Below are 21099 nucleotides of genomic sequence, written 5' to 3' on the forward strand. Positions count from 1 at the left end.
CAAACAGCCATTTTCAGGCTGCTAAAAAGCTCATAAGGTGAATACTTTGTTCAGAAAACCATAAAATCCTGAGTGGGCTCCTCCCACCCAATGCTCCAAGGGTCCCCAGGGAGCTGGGGTATGAGCTAGCCTTGACTAAACACTGCAGAAAATCACCAGGGAGCTGTGCACAAATGCCAAATCTCCAACCTCACTCCGATTCTTTAGAGGTACGGTGGCTCTGGACACCTGCGTTTCTAGAGCCCCGCCGCTAAGAGTCTCTGGCCCACACTTTGAGAAACTGTTTCAGGACACTGGTCTCCCATATGGGATGTACCATATAATCCTTTGAAATGATGTAAGAAAACAGTGAACAACTATTTTTACCTAACAAGGACAAGGAATTAAGCCTCTCTAAGAGCTACTCACCTGGCCCCAGCCCTCTCTCTTGCCCTGTGTCCTCAAGGAGCAGTGGGAGCCCACAGCTCTGAGGGCTCACAGGTGCCCCATCACTGAGGGCCTGGCCCAGGGAGTTGAGGAGTGTAACTGTTAACACTGAGTTTTAACTAAATGAACTGCTATGGGCTGAAATGTTCCCCCTACCCCAAATCCATATGTTGAAGCCCTAATCCCCAGTACCTTAGACCCTATGTAAAGTGGATCTTTACAGGACTAATTAAAGTAAAATGAGGTCATAGCGTGGCCCTAAGGCAATATGGCTAGTGTCCTTATAAAAGGAGATGAGGACACAGACAGAGGGAAAAGGCCATGTGAGGATAAAGGGAAGATGATCATCTACAAGCCAAGGAGAGGCTTTGTCAAGATAAACCACCCTTGCTGACACCTTGATCTTAGACTTCCAGTCTCCATAACTGTGAAGAAATAAATTTCTGTTGTTTATCACACCCAATCTGTAGTACTTTGTTACAAGAGCCCTAAAGGACTAACACACAAACCCTTTGGCAAGGTTTCATTCCTGCAAAGATACTCGAGATGGGAAGAAATCAGGTGTCCTGGGAAATCAGGCAGCCCCGCGCACCCTCTACAGTTAACAACTGGCCTCACTACAAGTTACAGGCATGGGAAGTTCTAAAACAGCCAGCAAAAGGCCACCACAACCAACAAGCACACACAACACTGTCTCCTACATCTTAGTCACATCCTTTACAAACTATTATCTATTATCAACTGCACACAGTTTATGCTTTACCCACCAAACTCGGACATAGACACCGCTTATATTTATAAACCACCAACTGGAGCTCATGCTCGGAGTCACTTTAGGGATGGAGCAAGCAAATGAAAATGACAGGGATGTGAAATGCTGTGCTTGCCAAAATCACCTTTTTTTTTTTTTTCAGGAGCTAATAAAGCAGATAAAAGATGAAAGGAGAAATACTGAGTAAGTGTGTATAATTTATTTAAACTCAGTTTTCAAGCAACATGAGGAACTTAGAAGCATCGACTTGGCCTATGGGTAGAATTATGGGATGAGAGGGCGCCTGGGTGGCTCAGTTGGTTGAGCGACTGCCTTCGGCTCAGGTCATGATCCTGGAGTCCCGGGATCGAGTCCCGCATCAGGCTCCCTGCTCGGCAGGGAGTCTGCTTCTCCCTCTGACCCTCCCCGCTCTCATGCTCTCTCTCTTTCTCTCTCTCAAATAAATAAATAAAATCTTCAAAAAAAAAAAAAAAAGAATTATGGGATGAGACAGCACTACCCCATCACTCCTTCATGGGAACTGCCAGCTGAATAGGCAGAGGCTGTGAACCAGCACGGGGTTACAATCATCGGGAACCAACCAGTTCTTAAGCTTGGAGAGCTATGCAAGAGTGTGAAGATGGACGGCCTGGACAGATCTCGGGTGAGCCGGCCAGCTAAGGAACTTGGAAGAGGTGACTTGGCTTTCAGGCATGCATGTGCCCTCCTATGGCTAATACGTGATAACAGGATCTTCTAGGAGAGCTGGCAGGGCTGCCTAGTGGGGCCATGCTCTCCAATTACTCTAAATGAAATCAAGCTCTTGAGGCACACAGACTTCTAAGCACACTCTCAAATACATCATCTTGGCTAACTATGAAGGAATGCACATGACCTATGTAAAAAGGGAGGATTGAGAGGGAACTTGAGACTTTCACACTTAAGAGTCTGCAGGAAGGGCATGCGTGGCCATAGGGCCCAGGGCCACCCCTACCCCCAGTCTGTGGGGGGCCCCGAGGCTGAGTCATACCTAGAGATCAGACAATACAGCACATCTCCCTTCCTGCCTTGACCTTGTGGCAGAATCAGGACAACAGAGAGATCCAAAAGCTTCTCAAAAGCCCTTCCAGAATCACAACTAATTCCACACAACCTATGGGGTAGGCCCAAAATGTGTGACTGCAATATAAATGATACATAGCAAACCCAGCACAGGGTCACACAGAAGTGCAAGGCAGGAAGTCACATCCCCTGTGGCAGCTGTCCCAGTCCTTGGCCATTCTGGCAGATGCATCCCCAAGTGGGCTCACCCCACTCTGTTCATTTCTGGTGTGGGGTGTGCTGTATGTGGACGTGGAGAAGGTTACAGCTTCCCATATCTCATGTGCATGGTCTGCCAGTGATATATGTGAAAGGATGTGTTCCCTTTTCCTGGTGGAGGGCAGTGGGCAAGTGTTGATTCTCCATTTACTCAGCTGGCAGTTTCAGAGGGCAAGGACCTCCCCACCCCACCATGTCCACCCTTTGCATGGGCTTACCTTGCAGTATGCACTCAGCCAATCTTATCTGGAAGAAGCAATTATCTAAGAGGCAAATTATTAAAACACAAAAGAAAAATTAAATGAAAATTAGTCTTTAAAAATTAAATTAAAAGTTAAATATAATTAATTAAATAAAAAATATGATAGTTAACTTTATGTGATAACTTGGCTATGCTATGGTATTACTCCGTTTTTGTCAAATGCCAGTCTAGATGTTGCTATATAGCTATTTTTTAAATATGATTAACATTTAAATCAGCAGACTTTGAGTAAAGCAGATTACCCACCATACTGTTGGTCAGCATCATCTAATCAGTTGATAGCCATAAAAGAAAACATAAGAAGACTGAGGTCCTCCAAAGAGGAAGGAATTCTGCCTCCAGCCTGCCTTTGGACTCAAGCTACCACATCAACTCTTCCCTGCATCTCCAGCCTGCCTACTGTAAAATCAGACTTGCGAGCCTCCACATCCTGTGAGACAACTCCTTAAGATAAATTTGTGTCTCCCTCTCTCTCTCTCTCTCTATATATACACACACACACACACACACACACATTCTATAGGTTCTGTCTCTCTGGAGAATCCTGACTAATCCCCATGTCCATCAAAACAAAGAAAAAAAATACAACTCATGTGTACAAAATTATCATCAGTGTGGTCTCCAGAGCAGCAGCAAGGCTGACTTTCCAGAGTGTGAAATTATCATGCTCATGCGTAAGTTTGCTTGATTTAACACACGTAAGTTATTCAGTGATCTCTGGGACAGCTTACCCCAAGGAATCAAGAGTCCAGGTGGTTTTAGAGCTCATTGGTTTTGTGAAGACTGGTCCTTCTAGGCAGGATTTGTGGGAAAAAAAGAAAATTATTTAAAATAAATACCTTGAGTAGGTCAGGGATTTAAAAACAATGCAGGGGGCGGAGCAAGATGGCGAAGGAGTAGGAGACCTGGATTTTGTCTGGTCCCAGGAATTCAGCTGGATGGGGATCAAACCATTCTGAACACCTACAAACTCAACAGGAGATCGAAGAAAAGAAAAGCAGCAACTCTCTGAACAGAAAAGTGACCACTTTCTGGAAGGTAGGACCTGCGGAGAAGTGAATCCGAGGCGATATTCAGAAGATAGACTGCGGAGGAGGGGCCTCCGTCTGCCGCTTCTGGCAAGTGATATAGCCGCGGAGCACAAAATCGGAAGTTTTAGAAGTCTGCTCCACTGAGGGACATCGCTCCAGTGGCTAAGCAGGGGTGGATCCCTCGCGGGACAGTGTGGTCTCAGGACCCTCGGGGTCACAGAAAGACCGGGGGTGCCTGAGTACGGCAGAGCTCCCAGGTATCGGAGCGGGGAGGCCAGCTGCAGAGGTGGAGCCGAGACACGGGCTTTCAGCTCGGGATTGTCATAAACCGTGATCCGCGGCACAGTCGGGCCACTGCTCCTCTAGCAGGGACCCAGCAAGCGGCAGATCCGGGGAGACTCCCCCTCCTCCCCGGGGAGGAGCGGCGCGGGAGCACACCACAGGGAACTGCTGGGTTTGGAAACTCCACATCGAGTGGGGTGCCAGAGAGAGAAACGCTCGGTCACAGGCCAGGTGAGCATGGAGTGCGGCCGGACACCGGGGAGACAAGAATGACTGACTGCTTTTCTCTGGGGGTGCACTGAGGAGCGGGGCCCCGAGTTCTCGGCTCCTCCGGGGCAGAGATTGGGAGGCCACCATTTTCACTCTCGGCCTCCAAAGCTGTAGGGAAAGCTCGCAGGGAACAAAAGCTCCCGAGAGCAAACCCGAGCAGATTACTTAGCCTGGACCGGCAAGGGCGGGGCAATTCCGCCTCCGGCAAAGACATTTGGGAACCACGGCAACAGGCCCCTCCCCTAGAAGATCAGTGAGAACAGACAGCCAAGACCGAGTTTACCCATCAAGGAGATGGCAGAACTCCCGCGCTAGGGGAATAATGCACATAGAATCCATGGCTTTTTTACCAGGATTCTTTAGTCTTTCAAAGTTGATTTTTTTTTTTAACTGTGTTTTTTTCTTTTCTTTTTTTTTTTTTTTAAAGATTTTATTTATTTATTTGAGACAGAGAGAATGAGAGAGAGAGAGCACGTGAGAGGGGGGAGGGTCAGAGGGAGAAGCAGGCTCCTTGCTGAGCAGGGAGCCCGATGTGGGACTCGATCCAGGGACTCCAGGATCATGACCTGAGCCGAAGGCAGTCGCTCAACCAACTGAGCCACCCAGGCGCCCTGTGTTTTTTTCTTTTTTTAATTTTTCTTTTTCCCTTTTTCAACCAACATCTTATCAATCCCTTTTTTAAAAAACATTTTTATTTTTCATTTTTAGAGTCATATTCTATCCCTTCATAGTAGTTACCCGTATTTTTGGCATATATGTAAGTTGTTCTCTCTTTAAAAAAAATTTTTTTTTAAAGATTTTATTTATTTATTTGACAGAGACAGACACAGTGAGAGAGGGAACACAAGCAGTGGGAGTGAGAGAGGGAGAAGCAGGCTTCCTGCGGAGCATGGAGCCCGATGTGGGGCTCGATCCCAGGACCCTGGGATCATGACCTGAGCTGAAGGCAGACGCTTAATGACTGAGCCACCCAGGCGCCCCTCTTTTTAAAATTTTGAGATAGTTTCTTCTAACAGATCAAAATATACCCTAAATCTCTAGTGTATGGCTTTCTTCTAGTCTCCTGCCTGATCACATTCTCTCCTTTTTTTCTTTAAATCCTCTTCTTTATTTTCTCAAACAACTTCTTATCAATTCCTTTTATAAAATTTTTTATAATTTTCATCTTTACAGTCATATTCCATCCCTTCATCCTATCAACCCTTATTTTTGTACATATATAAGTTTTTCTTTTTTAAAATTTTGGGAGGCACTTTCTTCAAACAGACCAAAATACACCCAAAATCTAGTGTGTGGCACTGGTCTATGCACCAGGCTGATCATATTTGATCATATTCTGTTTTTTTTTGTTTTGTTCTGTTTTTGTTTGTTTTTATCTTTTTCTTTTTTCTTTCTTTCCCTTTCTTTTCCCCCGGCTGCAGGTCTTTTCTGATTTGTTTAGAGTATATTTTCTGGGGACGTTGTTACCCTGTTAGCATTTTGTTCTCTCATTCACCTATTCTCCTCTGGCCAAAATCACAAGACGGAAAAAATCACCTCAACAAAAAGAACAAGAGGTACTACCGAATGCCAGGGACCTACTCAATACGGACATTAGTATGATGTCGGATCTAGAATTCAGAATCATGACTTTAAAGATACTAGCTGGGCTTGAAAAAAGCATGGAAGTTATTAGAGAAACCCTTTCTGGAGAAATAAAAGAACTAAAATCTAACCAAGTCGGAATCAAAAAGGCTATTAATGAGGTGCATTCAAAAATGGGGGCACTAACTGCTAGGATAAATGAGGCAGAAGAGAGAAATAGTGATACAGAAGACCAAATGATGGAAAATAAAGAAGCTGAGAAAAAGAGAGATAAACAACTACTGGATCACGAGGGCAGAATAAGAGACAAGCGATACCATAAGACGAAACAACATTAGAATAATTGGGATCCCAGAAGAAGAAGAAAGACAGAGGGGGGCAGAAGGTATACTGGAGCAAATTATAGCAAAGACCTTCCCTAATTTGGGGAAGGAAACAGGCATCAAAATCCAGGAGGCACAGAGAACCCCTCTCAAAATCAATAAAAATAGGTCAACACCCCGACATCTAACAGTAAAACTTACAAGTCTCAGAGACAAAGAGAAAATCCTGAAAGCAGCTAGGGAGAAGAGATATGTAACCTAAAATGGTAGAAACATTCGATTGGCAACAGACCTATCCACAGAGACCTGGCAGGCCAGAAAGGACTGGCATGATATATTCAGAGCACTAAATGAGAAAAATATGCAGCCAAGAATACTATATCCAGCTAGGCTGTCACTGAAAATAGAAGGAGAGATAAAAATCTTCCAGGACAAAGAAAAACTAAAGGAATTTGCAAACACGAAACCAGCCCTACAAGAAATATTGAAAGGGGTCCTCTAAGCAAAGAGAGAGCCTAAAAACAACATAGACCAGAAAGGAACACAGACAATATACAGTAACAGTCACCTTACAGGCAATACAATGGCACTAAATTCCTATCTTTCAATAGTTACCCTGAATGTAAATGGGCTAAATGCCCCAATCAAAAGACACAGGCTATCAGATTGGATAAAAAAAGAAGACCCATCCATATGCTGTCTGCAAGAGACTCATTTTAGACCCAAAGACACCTGCAGATTGAAAGTGAGGGGGTGGAAAACCATTTTCCATGCTAATGGACATCAAAATAAAGCTGGGGTGGCAATCCTTTTATCAGACAAATCAGATTTTAAACCAAAGACTGTAATAAGAGATGAGGAAGGACACTATATCCTACTTAAAGGGTCTATCCAACAAGAAGATCTAACAATTGTAAATATCTATGCTCCTAACATGGGAGTGGCCAATTATATAAGGCAATTAATAACAAAAGCAAAGAAACACATTGACAACAATACAATAATAGTGGGGGACTTTAACACCCCCCTAATTGAAATGGACAGATCATCTAAGCAAAAGATCAACAAGGAAATAAAGACTTTAAATGACACACTGGACCAAAAGGACTTCACAAACATACTCAGAACATTCCATCCCAAAGCAAAAGAATACTCATTCTTCTCTAGTGCCATGGAATATTCTCAGAATCGATCACATCCTAGGTCCCAAATCAGGTCTCAACCGGTACCAAAAGATTGGGATCATTCCCTGCCTATTTTCAGACCACAATGCTTTGAAACTAGAACTCAATCACAAGAGGGAAGTCGGAAAGAACTCAAATACATGGAGGCTGAAGACCATCCTACTAAAGAATGAATGGGTCAACCAGGAAATTAAAGAAGAATTTAAAAAATTCATGGAAACCAATGAAAATGAAAACACAGCTGTTCAAAATCTTTGGGATGCAGCAAAGGCAGTCCTAAGAGGAAAGTATATAGCAATACAAGCCTTTTTCAAGAAACAAAAAAGGTCTCAAATACACAACCTAACCCTACACCTAAAGGAGCTAGAGAAAAAACAACAAATAAAGCCTAAGCCCAGCAGGAGAAGACAAATAATAAAGATCAGAGCAGAAATCAATGAAATAGAAACCAAAAGAACAGTAGAACAGATCAACGAAACTAGGAGCTGGTTCTTTGAAAGAATTAACAAGATAGATAAACCGCTGGCCAGACTTATCAAAAAGAAAAGAGAAATGACCCAAATCAACAAAATCATGAATGAAAGAGGAGAGATCACACCAACACCAAAGAAATACAAACAATTATAAGAACATATTATGAGCAACTCTATGCCAGCAAATTAGATAACCTGGAAGATATGGATGCATTCCTAGAGATGTATCAACTACCAAAACTGAACCAGGAAGAAATAGAAAACCTGAACAGACCTATAACCATAAGGAAATTGAAGCAGTCATCAAAAATCTCCCAAAAAACAAAAGCCCAAGGCCAAATGGCTTCCCAGGGGAATTCTACCAAACATTTAAAGAAGAATTAATATCTATTCTTCTGAAACTGTTCCAAAAAATAGAAATGGAAGGAAAACTTCCAAACTTGTTTTATGAGGCCACCATTACCTCGATCCCCAAACCAAAGACCCCATCCAAAAGGAGAATTACAGACCGATATCCTTGATGAAGATGGATGCAAAAATTCTCACCAAAATACTAGCCAATAGGATCCAACAGTACATTAAAAGGATTATTCACCACGACCAAGTGGGATTTATCCCTGGGGTGCAAGGTTGGTTCAACATCCACAAATCAATCAACGTGATACAATACATTAACAAAAGAAAGAACAAGAATTATATGATCCTCTCAAGAGATGCAGAAAAAGCATTTGACAAAGTACAGCATCCTTTCTTGATTAAAACTCTTCACAGTGTAGGGATAGAGAGTACATACCTCAATATCATAAAAGCCATCTATGAAAAACCTACAGCAAATATCATTCTCAATGGGCAAAACTGAGAGCTTTCCCCCTAAGGTCAGGAATGCGGCAGGGGTGTCCACTATCACCGCTGCTATTCAACATAGTATTAGAAGTCCTAGCCACAGCAATCAGACAACAAAAAGAAATAAAAGGCATCCAAATAGGCAAAGAAGAAGTCAAACTCTCACTCTTTGCAGATGATATGATACTTTATGTGGAAAACCCAAAAAACTCCACCCCAAAACCACTAGAACTCATACAGGAATTCAGTAAAGTGGCAGGATATAAAATCAATGCACAGAAATCAGTGGCATTCCTATACACCAACAACAAGACAGAAGAAAGAGAAATTAAGGAGTCGATCCCATTTACAATTGCACCCAAAACCATAAGATACCTAGGAATAAATCTAACCAAAGAGGCAAAGGATCTGTACTCAGAAAACTATAAAATACTCATGAAAGAAATTGAGGAAGACAAAGAAATGGAAAAACGTTCCATGCTCATGGATTGGAAGGAAGAACAAATATTGTGAAGATGTCAATGCTACCTAGAGCTATCTACACATTCAATGCAATCCCCATCAAAATGCCATCCACTTTTTTCAAAGAAATGGAACAAATAATCCTAAAATTTGTATGGAACCAGAAAAGACCCCAAATAGCCAGAGGAATGTTGGAAAAGAAAACCAAAGCTGGCGGCATCACAATTCCAGACTTCCAGCTCTATTACAAATTGTCATCATCAAGACAGTATGGTACCGGCACAAAAACAGACACATAGATCAATGGAACAGAATAGAGAGCCCAGAAATGGACCCTCAACTCTATGATCAACTAATCTTCGACAAAGCAGGAAACAACGTCCAAAGGAAAAAAGTCTCTTCAATAAATGGTGTTGGGAAAATTGGACAGCCACATGCAGAAGAATGAAACGGGACCATTTCCTTACACCACACAGAAAAATAGACTCAAAATGGCTGAAAGACCTAAAGGTGAGACAGGAGTCCATCAAAATCCTAAAGGAGAACACACTCAGCAACCTCTTCAACCTCAGCCGCAGCAACTTCTTCCTAGAAACATTGCCAAAGGCAAGGGAAGCAAGGGTAAAAATGAACTACTGGGACTTTATCAAGATAAAAATCCTGGGGCGCCTGGGTGGCTCAGTTGGTTAAGCGACTGCCTTCGGCTCAGGTCATGATCCTGGAGTCCCGGGATCGAGTCCCGCATCGGGCTCCCTGCTCAGCAGGGAGTCTGCTTCTCCCTCTGACCCTCCTCCCTCTCATGCTCTCTGTCTCTCATTCTCTCTCTCTCAAATAAATAAATAAAATCTTTAAAAAAAAAAAAAAAAAAAAAGATAAAAAACCTTTGCACAGCAAAAGAAACAGTCAACAAAACCAAAAGACAGGGCGCCTGGGTGGCTCAGTCGTTGAGCGTCTGCCTTCGGCTCAGGTCATGATCCCAGGGTCCTGGGATCGAGTCCCACATCAGGCTCCCTGCTCTGCGGGAGGCCTGCTTGTCCCTCTCCCACTCCCCCTGCTTGTGTTCCCTCCGTCGCTATCTCTCTCTCTGTCAAATAAATAAATAAAATCTTTAAAAAAAAAAAAAAGACACCGACAGAATGGGAGAAGATATTTGCAAATGACACATCAGATAAAGGGCTAGTACCCAAAATCTATAAAGAACTTATCAAACTCAACACCCAAAGAACAAATAATCCAATCAAAAAATGGGCAGAAGACATGAACAGACATTTTTCCAAAGAAGACATCCAAATGGCCAACAGACACATGAAAAAGTGCTCAACATCGCTCGGCATCAGGGAAATCCAAATCAAAACCTCAGTGAGATACCACCTCACAGCAGTCAGAATGGCTAAAATTAACAAGTCAGGAAACGACAGATGTTGGCAGGGATGTGGAGAAAGGGGAACCCTCCTACACTGTTGGTGGGAATGCAAGCTGGTGCAACCACTCGGGAAAACAGTATGGAGGTTCCTCAAAAAGTTTAAAATAGAGCTACCATACGACCCAGCAATTGCACTACTGGGTATTTACCCCAAAGATACAAATGAAATCTTGCCATTTGCAAAGACGTGGATGGAACTGGAGGGTGTTATGCTGAGCGAAATAAGTCAAAGAGAGAAAGACATGTATCATATGACCTCACTGATATGAGGAATTCTTAATCTCAGGAAATAAACTGAGGGTTCCTGGAGTGGGGGGTGGGGTGGGAGGGATGGGGTGGCTGGGTGATAGACATTGGGGAGGGTATATGCTATGGTAAGCGCTGTGAATTGTGCAAGACTGTTGAATCACAGATCTGTACCTCTGAAACAAATAATGCAATATATGTTAAGAAAAAAAAAAAGGAAGAAGAGAACAGGAGGGAGGGGAAGAATGAAGGGGGGAATCAGAAGAGGAGACAAACCATGAGAGACGATGGACTCTGAAAAACAAACTGAGGGTTTAGAGGGGAGGGGGGTGGGAGGATGGGTTAGCCTGGTGATGGGTATTAAAGAGGGCACGTTCTGCATGGAGCACTGGGTGTTATGCACAAACAATGAATCATGGAACACTACATCGAAAACTAATGATGTAATGTATGGTGATTAACATAACAATAAAAAAATTAAATAAAAAAATAAAAATAAATACAATGCAAATCTTCATCAGTACTTCTGACTTGTGGCTACAAGGTTCTTCAGAGCAAAGTCTTCCTTCTTCTGAAGATTATCTTCTAGGATGAATAAACGCCCATCCCCACTGTCCTGGCCAAGACAACATGGGCACAAAGAATTATCATACTAGCTCTGGGCACAAAATTCTGGCTATAAAATCAGGATCTACAAGGGAACTCAGTACTCTCTAAGCATTGGTTCTTTTCCGCTGTGGAGTAAAACATACCCAAGGGAGAGCGAAAAACTGGATCTAACAAGTTTGGCTACTGGAGTATCTGAGATATAAATACAAATCACAAATATGCTGGTGTCTAGATCATAGTAGTTATCACTGTCCATCTGGTCTTATTCACAACTAAAAATTATGAAAGCCACGTTTAAGATCCATCATTTCTATCCCCACAGCCATGCACGGAGAGGAGGCAGTCACGATAAAGTTGGGTGCGGAGAGCAATCAGTTAAATGAATGCTTAATGAGCTTCTGCTGAACAGCACAAATGCACACCAGGCTCAAACCAACAGAGAGAAAAAACACATCCCTATTTCCTTGAGACCATGTAATAAGAGGCCTTCAATGCAGAAAATTTATACAAAGCAAATCTTATCCCTGGAATGTTCTGAAATCCTATTAGATAACCTAAAATTAGGCCAGAGCTGACATGTTTACACCCCACTAATGGCCCAGGTTCCCCACTAGCTCCTGCAGAGTTTCTGTGCTTAAGGCCCCCACTTGTGGCCAAAGGTTCTCCAGATATAAGATATAAGGAAGACAAATACCAAAATGACAGATATAAACATATTTATACTAAATGTAAATGGACTAGACAACCCAAAGGCAGACATTGACACCATGAATTTTTAAAAATGAACCAATTGTATGCTATGAGAGACCAAAGTTAAAAACAGGGTGAAGCTAAATGCATGGAAAAAGATACACCATGGAAGGAGAAACCAAAAGTGGGGCAAAAGTAGCTTTACTAATACTAGATAAAATGAGACAAAATAGACTTGATGACAAAAATCAATACTAAAAACATGATAAAAGGTCCAATCTCTCAGCAAGATTTAACAATTATAAACACATAGGCATCTAACAACGCAGCTGTATAATACATGAAACTGCAGAGAATATGATCTTATATGCACAACATCCTAGAGATTCCACAAAAAATAACGTTAGAGCTAATAAATGAATTCAGCAAAGTTGCAAGATACAAAAGCAACACATAAAAATCAGCTGAACAACCAAAAAATGTATTAAGAAAACATTCTAGGGGTGCCTGGGTGGCTCAGTTGGGCATCTGCCTTCGGCTCAGGTCATGATCCCAGGGTACTGGGATCAAACCCTGGGTTGGGCTCCCTGCTCAACAGGTAGTCTGCTTCTCCCTCTTCTCTGCCCCTCCCCCCTACTCCTGCTTGATCTCTCACACACATGCTCGCTCGCTCTCAGATAAATAAAACCTAAAGAAAGAAAAAGAGAAAGAAAGAGAGAGAGAGAAAGAAAGAAAGAAAGAGAAGAAAGAAAGAAAGAAAGAAAAAGAAAGAAAGAAAGAAAGAAAGAAAGAAAGAAAAGGAAAGAAGAAAGAAAACATTCCATTTACAATAGCAACAAAATTTTAAAAAGGGACTTCTGGGGAAGATGGTGGAGTAGGAGGATCCTAAGTTTACCTCATCCAGTGGATACAACTAGATAACATCCACATCAATGTGAATAACCCAGCAAATGACCTGAAGGCTGGGAGAACAGACTCTCCACAGCTAAATGTAGAGAAGAGGCCACAGAAAAGGTAGAAAGAGCAGAGAAATGGTCGAGAGCCAAATGGACCCATGGGACTGTCCTCCAGAGGGAGGTACACTATGAGCATAGAAAGGTGAAAGCAACAGACCCCCATACAATGTACCAGCACAGAGTAGACGAATCCCCATAACATTTAGCTTTGAAAACCAGAGGGGCCTAACTTCACAAGTTCTTACAATCAGTGGGGCTTAATACCAGGAACTTTAAAAACCAGGAAGCTCAGCTCTGAGAGCCTGAGGGCGATAGGAAACTGAGTCCTCAGCCTTCAAGAGACAGCACAACAAACAGTCCCACTGAGATACAGCATAGAAGCAACATTTTGCAATGCCTGGGGTATATAGGAAGGAGATTCGTTTACTAATTTGGAGCATATGCTGGAGGGACAGGGATCTTTGGGAGACTTCTCCAGGAACAAAAGAACTGGTAGGTGCCATTCCCTACACCCCCCAACTCCCCAGCACAGATATAAGGACACCTTCAGGAACCAGTGCAGCACCAACACTCTACACCTAGCTTGCTTACAGCACACCTCACCCCCATGCACACCCCCACCAAATTAGCCAGCCTAGGCAGTTTTCCCAGGCAGCAGCAGGTCCTGCAGTGAGCCAGCTCGGACTTTGCAGGCACCGTGGAGCCCCACGCCTGCATTCTCCTGGGGACTGCTCCATCCAATTCACCCTTGGCTCACCAAAGAGGTGCCACAAGCCTGGCAGTACACAAGCAGTCCCAATATAGACCAGCACCACTTCAAAATGACTCTGCCCAGGGAGAGGGTAAGATAACCACACACACCAGTCGGACAGCAGCCCCAGCAGTGAGCTAGGGGTAGACATTTGGTCTGACTGCAGGCCCCACCCACAATGAAAGATCCTCAGGGGACGACACAAGGAAAGCACCCTTCAGTTCAGTGCTTCTACAGTTTTGGCAAATGCCTGATCTGACTCATCTCAAGATCAAGACAGCCCCAGACTAACCCACTAACAACAAAAGGACCAAAACTTGACCACAACAGGCAAAGAGAGCCACCGCACATGACTGGACTAAAGGCAAATGCAGTTCAGCCACAACAGTAGGGCAAACACAATACACAGAGAAGACATTCCTGAAATGCCAGGTTCTGGTGAACAGGAGACATTGCACTGTAAGGCACTTCAAGACCTCTTTTTCATAAGGCCATTATTTTCAGGAGCAGGAAATATAGCTTTCCTAAGACATAGAAACAGACACAGAAAGTTCAACTAAATGACAAGACAAAGGAATATGTCCCAAATGAAGGAACAGAAAAATCATGGCAAGGGACCAAAACAAAACAGAGATAAGTAATATGCCTTACAGAGAATTTAAAGTAATGATCATAAAGATACTGGACTTAAAAAAATAATAATAAAAGAAAAGATACTCAGTGGACTTGAGAAAAACATGGAGGACTTCAAGGAGACCTGTAAAAAAGAGAAAACATAAAAAAGAACCAGAGATGAAGAACTCAATAAATGAAATTAAAAATACACTAGAGGAAACAAACAGTAGACTAGAGGAAACAGAACAATGGATCAGTGACCTGTAGGGCACAGTAACGAACTGCAATCAGGCTGAACCGGAGAGAGAGAAATAATAATAAAAAAATGAGAAGAGACTAAGGGAACTCAGCAACATCATCAAGCACAGTAACATTCTCATTATAGGGATCCAAGAAGGAAAAGAAAGAGAAAACAAAACAGAAAATTTATTTTAAGTAATAATACTGAAAACTTCCTAAATCTGGTGAAGAAAACAGAAATCTACATCCAGGAGGCACAGACAGCCACCAACAAAACCACTCAAGAAGATCCACAGGCAGACACAGTAATTAAAATGGCAAAAAGTAGTGATAAAGTAAAAAATTTAATGCAGCAAAAGAAAAGGAGACAGTTACATACAAGGAAAACCCCATAAGGCTATCAGTGGATTTTTTAGGAGAAACACTGCAGGCCAGAAGAGAGTAGCATGATGTTTTTAAATGCTGAAAGAAAAAACCTGCAACCAAGAACACTCTATCCTGTAAGACAGAAGACATAGTTTCCTAGACAAACAAAATATAAAGAAATTCATCACCACTAAACCAACCTTACAAGAAATGTTCAAGGGGACTCTCTCTTGAGTGGAAAGGAAAGACCATAAGTAGGAGTAAGAAAAGTAGGAAGCATAAAGGCAGTAAAATTAAATACATATATACAATGATACTGATGGCAAGGGATTCACAAAAGGATGTAAAGTATGATACCATATACATAAAAATGTTGGGGGGAGAGGAGTAAAGAATGGGTTCAAACTTAAGTAACCATCAACTTAACATAGCTATATGCCTAAGATGTCATATATAAACCTAATGATAACCACAAATCAAAAACAAGTGATATGTAAAAAATAAAGAGAAAGGAATCTAAGTATATGCTAAAGAAAGCCAGCAAACCATGAAAGAAGAGAGCAAGAGAAGAAAAGAACAGAGAACTACAAAAACAAGTGTAAAACAAGTAACAAAATGGCAATAAACACATACTTATCAATAATGACTTTGAATGTAAATGGACTAAGGCTTCAATCAAAAGATAAAGAGTGACAGAATGGATAAAAAAGCAACATCCATTTATATGGTTCCAACAAGAGACTCATTTCAAACCTAAAGACATATACAGACTGAAAGGGAAGAGATGGAAAAGCATTTATCATGCAAATGAAAGTGAAAAGAAAACCAGGTTATCAACACTTATATAGCACAAAATAGACTTTAAAACAAAGACTGTAACAAGAGACGAAGAAGGACACTATATAATAACAAAGGGGACAATCCAACAATTGTAATATTTATGCCCCCAACTTGGGAGCACCCAAATACATAAAACAATAACAAACATAAACTAATCAAGAGTAATACAACAATAGTAGGGGACTTTAATGCCCCACTTACATCAATGGACAGATCATCCACACAGAAAATCAACAAGGAAACAGTGGCTTTGACTGACACTCTGGACTAAATAGATTTAACAGATATATTCAGAATATTCCATCCTAAAACATATTCTTTTCAAGTACACACAGAACATTCTCCAGAACAGATCACATGACACCACAAAACAAATCTCAACAAATTCAAAAAGACTGAAGTCATACCATGCATCTTTTCTGACCACAATGCTATAAAATTAGAAATCAACCACAAGAAAAATCTGGAGAGCAAAAATATATGGAGGTTAAATAACATGCTACTAAACAACGAATGGGTCAACCAGGAAATCAAAGAGGAAATAAAAAAATACCTGCAGACAAATAAAAATGAAAATACAACAATCCGAAATCTTAGGGATGCTGCAAAAGCAGTTCTAAGAGGGAAGTATTTTATAGCAATGCAGGCCTGCCTCAAGAAGCAAGAAAAATCTCAAATAACCTGCCCTTACATCTAGAAGAGCTAGAAAAAGAACAATAAACAAAACCCCAAACCAGCAGAAAGAAGGAAATAGTAAGATTAGAATAAATATAAATGATAAACAAACAAAAAGAGCCACAATAGAACAATCAATGAAACCAGGAGCTGGTTCTTTGAAAAGATCAACAAAACTGATAAACTTCCAGCAAGACTCATTAAAAAAAAAAGGTGTGGGGGGTGGGGGAAGGCAGAGAGAGGACTCAAATAAACAAAATCACAAATTAAAGAGGAGAAATAAACTGACACCACAGAAATACAAATGATTTTAAGAGAATATTATGAAAAACTATGTTAACAAACTGGACAACCTAGAAGAAATGGATAAATTCCTAGAAACATATAACTTCCAAAACTGAAGCAGGAAAAACAGAAAATTTGAACAGACTGATTACCAGCAATGAAACTGAATCAGTAATCAAAAAACCAACAAAGAGAAGTCCAGGAACAGACAGCTTCACAGGTGAATTCTACCAAATATTTAAAGACTTAATACCTATTCTTCTCAAACTATTCCAAAATACAGAAGAGGAAGGAAAACTTCTAAATTCATTCCATGAGGCCAGCATTACCCTGATACCAAAAGCAGATAAAGACACCACTAAAAAAAAACCCTACAGGACAATTTCTCTGGAACACAGATGCAAAAATCCTCAACAGATCAAGAGTTAAGTGTTGGAGGAGTAGGGGGGCCCTAAGTGTGTCTTGTCCCTCGAACACAGGTAGATTGTTATCAAATCATTCTGAAAACCCAATAAATTATTCAGAGGTCTGAGAAAACAAAACTGCAAGTCTACATGTAGAAAAGCAACCACCTTGGGGTGCCTGGGTGGCTCAGTTGGTTAAGCATCTGCCTTTGGCTCAGGTCATGATCCCAGGATCCTGGGATCAAGCCCCCCAACCCTGCTCAGCAGGGAGCCTATTTCTCCCCCTCTCTTTGCCCCTCCCCTCACTTGTGCTCTGTTATGTGCACGCTCATTCTCTCTCAAATAAATAAAATCTTTTTTTTTTTTTTTTTTTTAAGATTTTATTTATTTATTTGAGACAGAGAGAATGAGAGAGAGAGAGAGAGCACATGAGATGGGGGAGGGTCAGAGGGAGAAGCAGGCTCCCTGCCGAGCAGGGAGCCCGATGCGGGACTCGATCCAGGGACTCCAGGATCATGACCTGAGCCGAAGGCAGTCGCTCAACCAACTGAGCCACCCAGGCGCCCTCAAATAAATAAAATCTTAAAAAAAAACTAAACAACAACAAACATAATAATATTCATATCATAGAGTCCCAGAAAATGAAGAGAAAGAAAAATAGCTGAAAACTTCCCTAATCTGGGGAAGGACACATACATCAAAATCCAAGAAGCACAGAGAACTCCCATTATATTCAACAAAAGCCAACCATCGCTAAGGTATATACTAGTCAAATTCACAAAATACACAGACAAGGAAAGAATCCTGGAAGAAACAAGGGGAAAAAAGTCCTTAACCTACAAGGGAAGACAGATCAGACTTACAGCATATCTGACCACAGAAACGTGGCAAGCCAGAGAAAAATAGCAGGAAATATTCAAAGTGCTGAATGGAAAAAATATGCAGCCAAGATTTCTTTATCCAAAAGGCTGTCATTCAGAATAGGAGAGATAAAGAGTCTCCCAGCAAAAACGACAGGAGTTCGTGACCACAAAATCAGCCCTGCAAGAAATTTTAAGAGGGACTCCTTGAGTGGAGAAAAACCCAAAAGCAACAAAGACTAGAAAGGACCAGAGAACATGAGCAGAAACACCAACTCTACAGGTAACACAATGGCACTAAATTCACATCTTTCAAAAATCACTCTGAATATAAATGGACGAAATGCTCCAATCAAAAGAGATAGGATATCAGAATGGATAAAAAAGATCCATCTACATGCTGCCTCAAGAGACTCATTTTAGACAGAAAGACACCTTCACATTGAAAGTGAAGGAATGGAGAAGCATCTTTCATGCTAATGGATGTCAAAAGAAAGCCAGAGTAGCCATACTTAAATGAGAAAAACTAGGTTTTAAACAAAAGACTGTAACGAGAGATGAAGGACATCATATCATAATTAAGGGGTCTATCCATCAAGAAGATCTAACAATTGTAAATATTTATACCCCCAACTTGGGAACACCCAAATATATAAATCAATTAATAACAAACATAAAGAAACTCATTGATGGGGCACCTGGGTGGTTCAGCTGGTTAAGCGACTGACTCTTTATTTCGACTCAAAGGGTCATCTCCTCAGAGTCCTGGGATCAAGCCACACATCTGGTTCTGCGCTCAGCAGGGATTCTGCTTGAGGATTTCTCTCCTTCTCCCTCTGCCCCTCTTCCTGCTCTCTTTCTCTCTCTCTAATAAGTAAATAAAACTTAAAAAAAAAACAAAAACACCTCATTGATAATATGATAGTAGGGGACTTTAACGTCCACTTAGAGCAATGGACAGATCACTTAAGCAGAAGATCAATAAGCAAATAAAGACTTTGAATGCTGCAATGGACCAGATGGACTTAACAGAAATATTCAGAACATTTCATCCTAAAGGAGCAGAATACACATTCTTTTCAAGTACACATGGAACACTCTCCAGAACTGATCACATACTGGGTCATAAATCAGGACTCGACCAGTACAAAAAGACAGATCATACAAGCATATTATCAGACCACAGTGCAATAAAACTTGAAGTCAACCACAAGGTTAAAGAACATCTCCTAAAGAATGAATGAGTTGGGGCGCCTGGGTGGCTCAGTCGTTAAGCGTCTGCCTTCGGCTCAGGTCGTGATCCCAGGGTCCTGGGATCGAGCCCCACATCCGGCTCCCTGCTCAGCGGGAAGCCTGCTTCTCCCTCTCCCACTCCCCCTGCTTGTGTTCCCTCTCTCGCTGTGTCTCTCTCTGTCAAATAAATAAATAAAATCTTAAAAAAAAAAAAAAAAAAGAATGAATGAGTTAACAGGAAATTTAAGAAGAAATTAAGAAGTCCATGGAAGCAAATGAAAATGAAAACATGACAGTCCAAAACCTTTGGGATGCAGCAAAGGCAATCTTAAGAGGGAAGTAGTTGCAATACAGGCCCACCTCAAGCAGCAAGATAAGTCTCAAACACAACCTTACCTTACACGTAACGGAGCTAGAACAAGAACATCAAATAAAGCCTAAGGCCAGGAGAAGAAAGGAAATAATAAAAATTAGAGCAGAAGTAAATGATGCAGGAACAACAAAAAAAAAACCCCAGTAGAACGGAGTAATGAAATTAAGAGGTGGTTCTTAAAAAGAATTAATAAAATTGATAAACCCCTGGCCAGACTTATCAAAAAGAAAAAAGACCTGAATAGATAAAATCATGAATGAAAGAAAAGAGGTCACAACCAACACCAAAGAAATACAAACAACTACAAGAGAATATGATGAAAAATTATATGCCAACAAACTAGGCAACCTGGAAGAAATGGACAAATTCCTAGAACCTTACAAACTACGAAAACCAAAACAGGAAGAAATAGAAAATTTGAACAGACCCATAACCAGCAAAGAAATTGAGTCAATAATAAAAAATCTCCCAACAAACAAAAGTCCTGGGCCAGATGGCTTCCTAGGGGAATTCTACCAGACATTGAAAGAAGAGTTAATACCCATTCTTCTCGAACAGTTCTAAAAAATAGAAATGGAAGGAAAACTTCCAAACTCATTCTATGAAGCCAGCATTACAATGATTCCAAAACAAGGCAAAGACCTCACTAAATAGGAGAATTACAGGTCAATATCCCTGATGAACATGGATGTAAAAATTCTCAATAAAATACTAGCAAATCGAATGCAACAGTACCTTAGAAGAATTATTCACCACACTCAGGTGGGACTTATTCTGGGCTGCAAGCCTGGTTCAATATTTGCAAATCAATCTATGTGATACACCACATTAATAGAAGAAAGGATAAGAACCATATGATCTTCTCAATAGATACAGAAAAAGTATTTGACAAAATACAGCAGCCTTTCTGGATCAGAACCCTCAACAAAGTAGGTATAGATGGAACATATCTCAACATCATAAAGGCCATTTATGAAAGATCCACACTCAACCAATTGAGCTACCCTGGCGCCCCTGCAAACAACATATCTGATAAAGGGTTAGTATCCAAAATCTATAAAAAACTTGCACCACCACGTACTTACCGAAAGGATATAAAAATACAGATTCAAAGGGGTACGTGCACCCAGATGTTTACAGCAACATTATCAACAATAACCAAACTATGGAGAGAGCCCAAATGTCCATCAACTGATGAATGGACAAAGAAGATGTGGTGTAATATATATGCAATGGAATATTACTAAGCCATCAAGAAAAATGAAATCTTGCCATTTGCAACAATGTGGATGGAGCTAGATTATATTATGCTAAGTGAAATA

At 41.2% G+C, this 21099-nt stretch overlaps 1 protein-coding gene across 4 annotated transcripts in view; it reads right to left on the reverse strand.

The window, feature by feature from the left end:
- CYFIP1 (cytoplasmic FMR1 interacting protein 1) overlaps positions 1 to 21099 on the reverse strand; it is a 128026-nt gene that overhangs the window by 96765 nt on the left and 10162 nt on the right. For 3 of the 4 annotated variants that reach the window (XM_032395430.1, XM_032395429.1, XM_032395427.1), the window contains exons 2-3: positions 3491 to 3551; positions 2716 to 2760 (exon numbers count right to left, since the gene is read on the reverse strand). The exons of the other annotated variant lie outside the window; for it this stretch is intronic. The gene's annotated coding sequence lies outside the window, so the exon portion shown is untranslated. The remainder of the gene's footprint in view (positions 1 to 2715; positions 2761 to 3490; positions 3552 to 21099) is intronic. 4 annotated transcript variants of the gene reach the window in all.

Source organism: Phoca vitulina, unplaced genomic scaffold, assembly GCF_004348235.1.
Source record: "Phoca vitulina isolate PV1807 unplaced genomic scaffold, GSC_HSeal_1.0 scaffold84, whole genome shotgun sequence".
Taxonomy (NCBI): domain Eukaryota; kingdom Metazoa; phylum Chordata; class Mammalia; order Carnivora; family Phocidae; genus Phoca; species Phoca vitulina.